Source organism: Nyctereutes procyonoides, unplaced genomic scaffold (genome assembly GCF_905146905.1).
Source record: "Nyctereutes procyonoides isolate TBG_1078 unplaced genomic scaffold, NYPRO_anot_genome, whole genome shotgun sequence".
In the NCBI taxonomy this organism is placed as follows: Eukaryota; Metazoa; Chordata; class Mammalia; order Carnivora; family Canidae; genus Nyctereutes; species Nyctereutes procyonoides.
The window spans coordinates 48,936,727-48,949,420 of record NW_026575135.1 but is presented as its reverse complement, the minus strand read 5'-3'; the positions used below and the strand labels follow the sequence as shown (position 1 = coordinate 48,949,420).

The 12,694-nt window shown below is 40.8% G+C and overlaps 1 protein-coding gene across 3 annotated transcripts in view; it reads right to left on the bottom strand.

Moving 5' to 3' along the window:
• Positions 1–12,694, bottom strand: part of KLHL3 (kelch like family member 3) — a 115,594-nt gene that overhangs the window by 20,574 nt on the left and 82,326 nt on the right. The window lies entirely within an intron of this gene.

Below are 12,694 nucleotides of genomic sequence, written 5' to 3'. Positions count from 1 at the left end.
AGGACAATTCAAGAAAAATCTAACAAGAACATCGTATGAAGAAACACCATCATGAGAACTACACTTCCAAATCCTTGTGCTCAGGGCTGTGCTGGTGGTACATGTAGCCACTCAGGGCTTATTCTATGATCACAATGCCCTCAAGGATTTCGGCGAGGGAAACGAAATTTTGCATCAAAATATCACAAAACATATATCAAAATTTGAATATATTTTGGAATAGAGTGCAACTTGGTTGCATTTTTAGGATAAAATTACTTCAAAAATATTTCTGATTACAGAAACTACAGAGGGCACTTACTCATTGAAGTTTAGGGGAAAACTGCGAAAGACTGCTTTAGGGTAGCAACCACAAAAATGTATTTAACTGATGATGCTCTGAACAATACTGTTTCCACAGGTAAGGTAGTAGCTACCACTGCCAGTCACTGCATGCAATGTGTTGTCATTTACATGTCGCCATAACCCTGTGAGATAGATATTATTGATATTGACAGATGAGGAAATTAAAGCTCAGAGAACGTAAGTAGATTGCCCAAGGTCACACAGCTGAGAGTGGTGGAATAGAGACTGAAAACCAAGTCTACCTGGCATAGAGGTGAAGGCAGCCCCACCCCTCTCCTGCTCCAGGGATCGGGTCCATGCATAGACAGCTCACTACATCCATGTTTTTCAAACTGCAGGTCACATTTCATTAGTGAGTCATGAGATGAATTTTATGCATTGCAAACCAGCATACTTTTAATAGAGCAGCACAGAAAATATATGAAGGGTGTTATTTCATCAAACAATTGTGGTGGTTATACATACAGGTAGGTGTCTCCTGCATAACAATTTAAACATATTTCTTAGTGTAGGGTATAGAAGGAAGGAAGGAAGGAAGGAAGGAAGGAAGGAAGGAAGGAAGGAGAAAGAAAGCAAGAAAGCCAGCCACTGCTTCAGCTATAACAACAGAGCCACAGCATTTAATTGTGGTATCCCTGTTATTGTGACTTTTGTCACCTGTTATTCATAAATAAAAAAGTAGCAGAGTCAACAACAGTGTACACATTTTAATGAACTTGTACAAATTTCATGGTTGCCCCTATAAGGACATCGTGCTCACTGGCATTGCAAGATGCCTCCTTAGACATGACGAGAAAGGGGTGGAAGTCACAGGCCACCAATCAATAGGAGTCACAGGATGTTTCTCATTACCTGTAGCTTGTATTATTTACTCCAGTGGTTCTCAAACTCAGTGGGCCTCAGAATCACCTTGCTGGTTGTTAAGACACAAATTATCAGGCTCACCCTGCCAGAGGTGCTTACTCAGCAGGTCTGGAGTGGGGCAGGGAATGGGCATCTCTAACAAGTTCCTGATTGAGAGTGATGTGGCTGCTCCAATATTTGTACTTGGATAACCACTGTTTTCACCCCTGGACCACAGGGACTTGCTGATGATGTTCCATTAACAATGTCTGCCATTATGAATAACCAGAGTACTCTCACTTCTCCACAACAAATGTTTGGGGAGAGGAGTGATGATCAAAATCTACATCAACTCACAGGAGTACATGCCTCAGGTGAACAGCATCTACCACACCAGGAGGCAGAACCGGGAGCTCGTAACTACTGCTCATCCATCATTTAGGCCCCAAGATTCCAGATCCAGGCTCACCTACCTACTGCCCATGAGGGTGGTCTGTAGTCAAATGTGGGTATCCAGTGTTCAAAAACTCAGAAGTCAGTTCCAACTTCTGGAACATTCCAAAGGAACCCAAGACACGCAGTTCAAGCTTAGAGCTACTGCTACTGCTTCTGGAAATAAATATTCTACGTTTGACTCTCTGTGATGTGGTTCAGAGGGTCCGTGGCTCTGTGTCAAGAGTGGCCCTTTTCAGAGAAAAGCTGAATTCAACATTATTTCCCTTATGTAACTCTTGGCTTAGTCAGGCATCCATGAACAGAACAGTTGAAGGGGGATGTTAATTAACGCAGCTTCTTGACAAACTCAGACAACGCCCACCTTACTCCTCTGGGGCCCAATGATTTGCCATGCATTCTTAAACATGCCTAGAACTTGCACCACCCTTCTGGTTTTGAGTTGGTAAAGCTAAAATGAAGGCACAATACTGTAACGATTTTCCATGAAATCTAGTTTTGGAGACTAAGGAAGAATTAAACCAGGACTTAAGTTTTCTTTCTGCAATGACCTCAGGCACTCAACACCCTCTGTTACCTCTCTATGAAACATTCTTCCCCCTTTCTGGATCCCTCTGCTCTCACATGTGCTTATCTTTCAGGACTCAGGTGATGTGTCCACCTCTCTGATCTCAAATCTGAGTTAATGTCCCTTTTCTGAGATCACACATGCCCTGTATTCTCTCATTAAAACTACCCCAGGGATGCCTGGGTGGCTCAGTGGTTGAGTGCTGCCTTCAGCCCAGGGCCTGATCCTGGAGACCCAGGATTGAGTCCCATGTCAGGCTCCCTGCATGGAGCCTGCTTCTCTCTCTTCCTGTGTCTCTGCCTCTCTCTGTGTCTCTCTCTCATGAATAAATAAAATCTTAAAAAAAAACTGCTCCATATTGTGCTGTAACTGCCTGGCAACCCTGTCTCCCTGGCTAGATGGTGAACCTTAATAGGACAGAGAATATACCTGCCTCAGTCGCCAAGATAATTGCAGGGCGAAACGGTGCTAGGTCAAATTAGTACTCAAATATTTGGAATAAGGAATGAATGAATGGTAAACAGCATATGCAAAAAGCTAAATTAAAAGAATACACAGTTAAATGGAAGAAAATACAGTCCAGAACATCACTTTCTGGGGTTAAGATATGCTAGACACCAGATTACAAGTCTGGGGATAGAATTTGAGAGGAAAAATAAATAGATAGATAGATAGATAGATAGATAGATAGATAGATAAAACAAAGAGAGAGAGAGAACTTTCCCCATCTTTTCTCTCAACTACCAGAGGAAAGATGCTTATTCTTTGTACAAGTTATCAGCCTTCCTCTGTATATAACATAAAACAAAATAAAGGCAAAGCATTCAAGGAACCTCACCATGCTCCAGAGACCATCTTATGCCGGAGGTAAGAAGGTATATTCATACTGGCAAAAACACAGTACTTACATCTGAGAATTTTCACAGTTACATAGAAACAGTGTTATACAAATGTAAAAAATGTCTGTGGTAAGGTAAAACCTGAGTAGAAAGACAAAAGTAACACAGAACAAGGTTTTCAAAATAAACTTGGCTTGGAGCTCATAAAGCCACTGTTGAGAGACAATTTTTAATATTCAAAACTTGTACAATAATCTGGGAAGAGTTAATTATGAGGTTTTGTGGGGGAGGACCATTGGTTTCTGAAAATGTAGAGGTAGCTCAAGGCAGGAGAAGGAGAAGGCATCCTTTCTGCTTCTTTCACAGACCTAAGAAATCCAATTTCTACAGCAGGCCTTGCAAGAAGCCATCATACAAGGAACACTATACTCCTTGTATAATCGCGCAGAGTAAAAGAAATAAACTTCCTATCTTGAATACTAAAGGATGGCTGTTTCCATAGATACCTAATCTTAGCAACCAATTAGACAAAAAGGAGTATTCCCTAAAGTCTACATGCATTACATCCATAAAATTATAAACCTCTAGCTGCTTAGGAAGACGGTAAGATATTAGGGCACGAAGACACTTAAACAGTTCTCTCCTATAAGCTCTCATTTAACATTTCCAGAAAAAACTCAGACCCAGGATGTTAAACAGGCATATTTCTTTCTTTCCCCAACACCCCTAAGTCCCAAACTACTAAAGATTTGTAATGCCTATAATAGAAATCACTGAATCCAATCAGCTTAATGATTGCTATTTTTAACAGCATCCTTTAGGTAACCCTGAGTGAGAACTACCAGGGGTCATACAGGTATTACAATAAAGAACTGGTTCCAGGCTAACAATTATGCTAGACCAAATATAGTTTACTCATGTTCAGGGACTGCGGGGTACTGGGGAGTCTGGTAGCAAATGACAGGGTCCTAACCCCACGTCTCTGGAGTTCCCCATATTGAATGAAGGCTGCACAGGTTCTGGTGGATGGAGAGTTCCAGTTGACAGAAGACAGGTGAGCCAGACTCAACCATGGACAGCAAGGCTGCTGGACAACTCCCAAGGGCAACACTCTTATCTTGGAAAGGCAAATGGCCCTTTATTTTAGGGAGCTTAGTGAGACTATGGAAGACTACCTGATTCCTCAGAAAAGAAAGTTCACTCCCAATCTTGTAACAAGATGGTTTTTAAATACATCTTGTAAGGCTATCCCCTTCCATGGAGGACTTAAGACTCCAAAAGTGTGACTGGGGAAGGAAAGGCATGTTAGTCCCTCCTCAGAGTATGATGGCCACCCCATGGGAGAGCTACAGTGTCCCCGGTACCCAAGACCAGCCAGAGAAAAGCACAGTAGGCGAAGGGAGCAGAGCTTTCTGGCTCACCTGTCAGTCATGACCCTCACCTCTACGTCATCAGACTTTCACTACGGTGAGAGGAAAAAACTGGGCTCTGTAAACTTTTTTCATCAGGCAAGAGTGGAGTGCGTGTCCGAACTCTTCCATGACCAGTGAGCTGGGCAGAAGGCAGGCCCAGCCAGTCGGTCCCTCGGGCCAGGGCAGGAAGCGAGAGTCTCTCTTACCCTGGTGCGTGGGGCCGCAGGGCTAACACCAATTCATCCAAAGGAGTGTGTCGAGGTCGAGGCAGAAGACTTGTCCCAGCAGGTTCCTGAGCAACAGTTGCTCCAGGCAAGAATTGACAGCCAAAGTGCAGAGACGGTGGGAAGCGGAGAAGCAGCAACTTGAGAGCAAGACCCAGGGAAGAAAGGAGTAGGAATATGGACTTTGGAGTCAGACACATCCGGGCTCAAGTATCAGCCCAGTCACTAAATAGCTGTGTGACCATGGGCAAGACATTTAACCTTGCCGAACCTCACTTTCGTTACCTGTATTATCAGGATAATAGGATGTTTCTCTTGTGGGTGTCAGGAGCCTTAAAAATACAAAGCACGTGGCACAGAGCTTGGTAAATCATATACATGAAATGTTAGCTTCTATTATTCGGTCAACACCAGCACCATTATTATTGGTTAAAGCAGTTGTTAAAAAACAGACTCCCCATAAATGGTGGAGAAGGACACTTAGGATCTATGAACAAGAAAGTGAGCATCACTAATTCCAGGGTGATGACAGGACCTGTTTCAGAATCCCAGGCTATTTTCTAGGTGTGGCCTGGGTCCATCTGAAGGATCACACTTAAAGAGGAGCAGTGCCCACCCAGGGCCCTGGCCCAGCTTAAAAGTCAGCCTACCCACCCTACCAATAGCCTTGTTCCCAATGCCATCTATTGAAAGGACAGGCCAAGCTGGGAGAAAGCTGCTCACTTCTGGCCCAAATGGCTTTTCACCGTCATTTTTAAAGAGTTGAATGGAGATGTCACTTGAATTGAAATGACAGTGAAAAGTGCCAGGCTCAGTACATCTCCAAAGATTCATTTGCATCTTGCTGGGACCTCATTTCTCTGCTGCCATCTGTGGAACAGGGTAACGTAGGAGTGTTTTGAGAGACTGGGAGACAGCTCTGGTTGTCCATGGCAACCCAGCCTCAGAGAAGTGCTGGGTGGTGAATGTGTGGGAGCCTAGATGATGCTATTAGCTGTTCCAGCTTGAATGTGTCAGTATGATCTGTGCGTATGTGGCTCAGGAAAAAAACACTCTCATTAGCCTCTACAGCTATCTAAAGGCAGAGTCCTATTTTCTTCAGGGAAGGGGCTTGGCTTGCAAACAGGTTCACTGCTGAGAATTGAAGACAGTACAAATCTCTTTCCACTGCTGTGTTTCTCAAAGTGTGCTCTGTTAGAAAGCCTATCTGGATTGAATTCATGAAAGCCCAAACTAACCTGCCCTTGCAATTCTTATGGTTGGTTCCTTCAACTGGTCCAATGATCTCCTTACTTCTCTTCCTCTACTTATTTGGCTACTTATATATTTTTCTTTCTTTCATTTTTTTTTTCAAGTAGGCTCCACATCCAGCATGGAGCTTGAACTCATAGGGCTTGAAATAATGACCCTGAGATCAAGGTCTGAGCTGAGATCAAAAGTTGGATGCTTACTTGACTGAGCCACCCAGGAGCCCCATCCAATTGTCTATTTCTACCTTACTCTCTCAGAGGACTTCTTAAAAGTCCCCAAAGGGCAGGAATTGAGTTTCTTCCCACACATTACCAGCGAAAAATTCTTGTGTGAAATATGGAGGCAATATAACAGAACAGCTCAAAGCTCACAACGCCAAGTTGTTTTTAATACTGTTAGCATTCATACATGTGTTTTTGTCTGGAGTCAGTCCTTCTGGGTTTGAATCTCATCTCAGCAATTTATTAGCGGTGCTTTCAAGATATGTAACAAATTATCTTATACTCTTCCACTCAAGACATGGAACTTATCCGCTCTCCCCTTGAGTGTGGGCTGCACTTACTGACTTGTACCCTGCAGACAGAATACAGCAGAAAAAATGTACCATCACTTGGAGAACAGGTTATACAAAGACTATAGCTTCTGTCTTGGGCATGCTCTCTCACTGTCCCCCTATAAAATCTCTCGCCACAAGGGAAACCAGCTTCCATGTCATGATGATACTCAGGAAGCTTATGGAGAGAGGGAGAGGGTAAGGAACTGAGGTCTACAAACAATCACAACAGTGAGCTGAGGATCAGATCTACACTCACTTCCCCACCGCCCCTCACTCCAAACAAGCCTGGAAATGACCACTGTCCTGACCAAGAGCTCAACTACAACTTTACAAGAGGCCCTGGGCCAGGATGACCCAGCAGAGCTGGGACTCCTGCCCATGGAAAGTGTGAGATAGTAAACATTTACTGTGTTAAGTCACCAAGGTTAGGGTAATTTGTAATGCAGAAATACAGAATTCATACATAATGAGTAAGTGACATAACCCAAGATCCAATTTCTGCATGTGTAGAATGGGGATGATTATAACCATGTAAATCCTAGGAGATAATAAATGTAAATCATTTAGCCCAGGGATTGGCATATTCTGAGGGCTCACATTTGGAGGGTTATCGTCGTTATCTGCTGTTATCATCATTGTGGAGTTAGTATTGTATAGTGGCTATGAGTCAGCCAGACCTGGATCTGAGTCTTTATATTCCCACTTAGCTATGAAGCCCTGGGCAAGTCATTCAATCTCATTGAATTTCCAACATGGAGTTTGTTCCAACATGAAAACCTCCAGAGTTGTTACGAAGATGAAATAATATATATAAAGTGCTGTGTTTAAAACACAAGGAAACCATATTTAAACAACCCTGTTCATGTCATCATTAACATCTTGGGTGTTAAGAACAGTAACCTAGGGAAGGAACAAAGCACCGAGTACAACTTACTCTAAGTGGCCATCTGAGGTGGTGAGCCAGCCCTCCTCTCCTGCGGTCATTTAAACCAATTTCTGGATGTTCACTCTTAAAGACAATATCCCTTTGACCTTGAAGATAGCTCAGGCATCAGCTCCTACAGAAAGCTTTCTCCAAGCCCTCACCTCTCTCTGTGCTCCCAGAGTGTCCTGCCCATACCTCCATTGTGGCACTTACATGATCCACTATAATTGTCCTGTGACATCTGTCTTTCCTCCCCTGAGTCTGGAGCACTGTGGACAAGAGACCAGTTCACATGAGGCTCTATGGCTTTAGCATCAAGCCCAGTGCCTGGCAATCAGAGACTACTCAATGGAATTGTGTTGAATGAGTGAATTGAGTTAATGCATACGTGACGGTTTATTACTTTACTGCTGGTGCTGTTGTTTTTAATTTAAATGCTTGACCACCTATCCAACTCCCCAGGAATGGGGGATTCATTTGATATTGGACCTGTACTGAGCCAAATGTCCTAGGGTTAATCTACATTAGCATCAAAGGATAATACCAAGTAGGGTATCACTACATCTCTGCAAAAAATACATGTATGAATGCTGACAGTATTAGAAAACAACTTGGCGTGATAGAAATGGCCAGTACTAAATCTTTATGAGGTTATTTCTTCTTTAAAAATCTATCTCTTCAGGATCCCTGGATGGCTCAGCAGTTTAGTGCCTGCCTTCAGCCCAAGGCCTGATCCTGGAGTCCTGGGATCAAGTCCCACATTGGGCTCCCTGCATGGAGCCTGCTTTTCACTCTGCCCGTGTCTCTGCCTCTCTCTCTCTCTCTCTCTGTCTCTCATGAATAAATAAATGGACACCCCAGCTAAAATTGGACACCCAATAAAATCTTTAAAAAAATCTATCTCTTAGGGCACCTGGGTGGCATAATTGGTTAAGCATAAGACTCTTGGTTTTGGCTCAGGTCATGATCTCAGAATCATGGGATCAAGCTCCATGTTGGGCTCTGTGCTCAGTATGGAGTCAGCCTGAGATTCTTTCCTTCTTCCTCTGCCCCTCCCCGCTCATATTTTCTCTCTCTCTTTCAAATATATAAGTAAAATCTTAAAATAAAAATATATCTTTTTCAGGGCACCTGGCTGGCTAAGTTGGTAGAGTGTGCAACTCTGAAGCTCAGGGTTGTAAGTCTGAGCCCCTACATTGAGTGGAAAGATTACTTCAAAATAAAATCTTTTAAAAATTATACTTTCATTCATGAAAACTTTTACTATTGCCCATCCTGTGCCAGACTCCAGACTACGTGCTAAGGACAGAGATGAGTAATGCCTGCTATCATGGAATCTATAGTTTAGTGAAGGAGGTATCTAGAAGAGAACCCTGAATACCTCCCTAAAGTGTCAGCCCAGGGCATATGGTCATCTTGTTGAACTACTGCCCCTGCTTTTCAGAAACCAGTGAAGCCATCACCAACCTGACCTCTCCTCCATTAAAGAGTTTTTCTCATCAACTGTATTTCTACATAGTAGCAATAAACTATTAGAAAGTAGACTTTAAAAGAAAAGATTTACAAGAGCATCAAAAACTATGAAATACCTAGGAATAAACCTAACAAAAGACCTACAAGATCCATACATTAAGAACTGTAACATGTTGCTAAGAGAAATTAAAGAAGACAAAATAAATGGAAATACATACTGTGATAATGGATCAGAAGATTAGTACAGCATACCCCCCTCCCTCCACTTATCCAGCTTTGCTTTGTGCAGTTTCAATTACCCATGAACAACCTTGATCCAGAAGCAGATGATCCTCCTTCAGACGTATGGTCAGAAGGTCAACAGTAGCCTACGTCATTCACCTCACTTCATCTCATCTCATAGGCATTTTATTATCTCTCATCATCACAAGAAAAAGGGTGAGTCAGTACAGTAAGATATTTTGAGAAAGAAATCATATATTGCATAATTTTTATTATGGCACATTGTTATAATTGTTCTATTTTATGACTAATTATTGCTATTAATCTTTTACTGTGCCCAATTTATAAAGTTTATCTGAGGTATTTATGTATAGGAAAAAAACAGTATATACAATACTATCCACAGTTCCAGCCATCCATGGGGGGATCTTGGAACACATCCCCTAAGCATAAGAGGGGACTACTGTATTGTTAATATATGAATTCCCCCTTATTGACCCTAAAAATTTAATACAATCCCTATCAAAGGCTTTCTTGTAGAAATAGGCAAGCTGATTCTAAAAGATAAATGAACATACAAAGTACCTAGAATAGGCAAAACAACTCTGAAAAATAAAACTAGAGGACTCATACTACTTGATGTCAAGAATTACTATAAAGCTAGTCATCAAAGCAACAAGGTATCAGTGGATAGGCAAATAGATAAAAATAACAGAATAGTATCCACATATAGACCAGCATATATGGAGTCAATTATTTACAACAAAGGTGCCAAGCCTATTCAATGGAAAAAGGAGAATCCTTCTACTAAATGCTGTGGAAAACCTGGACATTCAAATACAAAACAAATGAACTTTCACCCTTACCTCACACACCATATTAAAAAGAAATCTCAAAATGGATCACAGACCCAAATGTAAAACCTAAAACTTTAAAATTTCTAGAAAAAAAAAGTATAGGAGAAAATCTTTGTAATCTTAGATAATGCAAAGATTTTTTTTTAGATAAAACATGAAATACATCAATCATAACAGAAAAATGATAAAATTTAAAACTTCTGCCCTCCCAAAAATACATCTATGAAAATAAAAAGACAAGACACAGATTGGGAGAAAATATTTGCAAAATACAAATTTGATAAAAGACTTACATTCCACAACATATGAAGGACTCATAGAAATCAGTAAGAATAAAACCACCCAATTTTTTAAAGGAAAAAAATTTGAACATATTTCACCAGAGAAAATATAGAAACAGCAAATAAGCACATGAAAAGATGCTCAACATCATTAGTCATCAGAGAAATGTAAATTAAAACCATTGTGAGATACAACCACCTACCTACTACAGGGGCCAAAATTTTTAAAAATAGATAATACAAGTAGTAGTAAGGCTGTGGAGTAACTGGAGCTCTCATACATTGCTGATGAGAATACATAATGGTACAGCTGTCTTGGAAAAACAGCTTAGCAATTTCTTATAAAGTCAAACATATACTTACCATACAACCAGCAATCCTATTCCTAGGTATTTACCCAAGAGAAATTAAAATATAAGTCCATACAGGGATCTGTAAGTGAATGTTCAAACAGCTTTTCCATAATAGCTAAAAATGGACACCCAAATGTCCATCAATGGGTGAATGGATAAACAAATTATGGTACATCCAAACAATGGAATATTACTCAGCAATAAAAAGGAATGAACTCTATATGTGCAACAACATGGATGAATCTCAAAAGCATTATGCTAAAAGAAAGAAGGCAAGCTCAAAAGGCTATATATGGCATGATTTCAGTTATATAACATTCTAGAAAAGACAAAGCTGTAATATGGACAGAAATCAGATCAGTAATTGCCAAAACCTAGGGGTAAAAGAAGGGGCTTGACTATAGAGCAGCACAATGGAACATTTTCGAGTATTTAAAATATTCTATATTTTGATTAGGATGCAGCTACATAACTGTATGCGTTTCTCAAAATTTATCAAATTGTATCCCTAAAAAAGTGAATTTTATTATGTATCAACTATACCTCAATAAAACTGAATTTAAAAGCAAATAATCTGAGATGTTGATAATGAGGAAAGCTATGCATGTGTGGGGGCAGAGGTATATGGAAAATCATTCTACCTTACCTTCAATTTTGGTGTGAACCTAAAACTGCTCTAAAAATATAAAGTCTTAATTTGAAAAGTAGCAAATAATAGTATTGGAATCCATCTCTTAAGGAGATGAATGGATGTTACTGAGTTTAATTAAGGGAGATATTGATTTAAAAAATAATGAGAAGAAGAAAAGAAAAGGATCTTTTTTGTCTGCCACCAAAATCTGAAAAAAAACTGCCCATGGGAGGTAATCTGGTAGGAGAGAAAAAGCACAGACTCTAGAGTGGAATAGACCTTGTTACATCCCAGCTCCACACTTAACTAGCTGTGTAACTGGGCAAGTTACTTAACCTTTCTGAGTAAACTTAGTAAACTAGGGATATGAAGAGTTAACACCATAATATTGTGATGACTTAATGAGATGACGTACCATCAGATAATCTTCAAAGTGACAGTCTCCTCAGGACATCCCACTCCTCAAACCCACAGTGGGGCTCCCCTCACTAACTTAAGTGCCCAAACAATGATGACAGAGTAGAGTTTGAGAAGCAGGTTGGACAAGAGAACGTTGAATCATTCAAGGATTAAAGTTGAGGGAACAATGAGGCTAAGAGCCATGATGTCCTTTTTAAAATTCCGTCAATAGATTCACAAGAAGTCTTGGTTCTTGTTGCCTGCAGAAGTCTGTATGCCCAAGAATCTAAACATTTTCATTCTGAAAATAGTGGTTCCTAAGGAGTAGAGATGACAGCAGGACAACATTGGCGCCTCCTGAAAGAGGGGTGGACTCTTCTCAACCACAGATTCATCATCTAGAAAGGGAGGCATGGTCTCAGCAGGCTAGGTCAGGACTCAGGCAAAAAAATGGCTTTGATTTTTAAAAGTGTCTTCTTGAGATAGGATGTGTGGTAAAGGCTAGGGCTAGATGCAGAGTCTAGAAAGGGAAAGGTCACTGGGTATGGCTTCCACACAAAGCAACTGAGCCAGCTCTGCGCCATTTCCTCAGCTCCAGAACACACTCCCCAGGAAAAGATGTCAGTAACCTGATGTAAGATAAGAGCCTCCTTTTCCAAAGAGAGAAGTCACAAAGACATGCAACAATGCCAGCTAAGAACCTGGGATGGAAGAAGCCTCCTCCACATAGAACAGCACTGCACCTTAGAAGCAGTATTCTCAAGACTTCAATATTCAAGCTTAAGGAAATTTTGGTCATAATAAAGGTGGTATTCAGATTAATGAAGGGGGAAGATTAATAAAATAACTTTGAGGCAACTGGCTCATCATTTGTCATAAAATGAAGCTGGATTCCTACCCTCACCCCTTACACCAAAATAAATTCTAAGTGCATCAAATATGCGAATGTGAAACAGAATTCACTAAAGTACTTGAAGAAAACATGGGAGTCTTTTTTTAAAACATGTCTAAGCAAGATGTAAAACCTAAACTATAAAGCAAAAGACATCAATATGACTAACT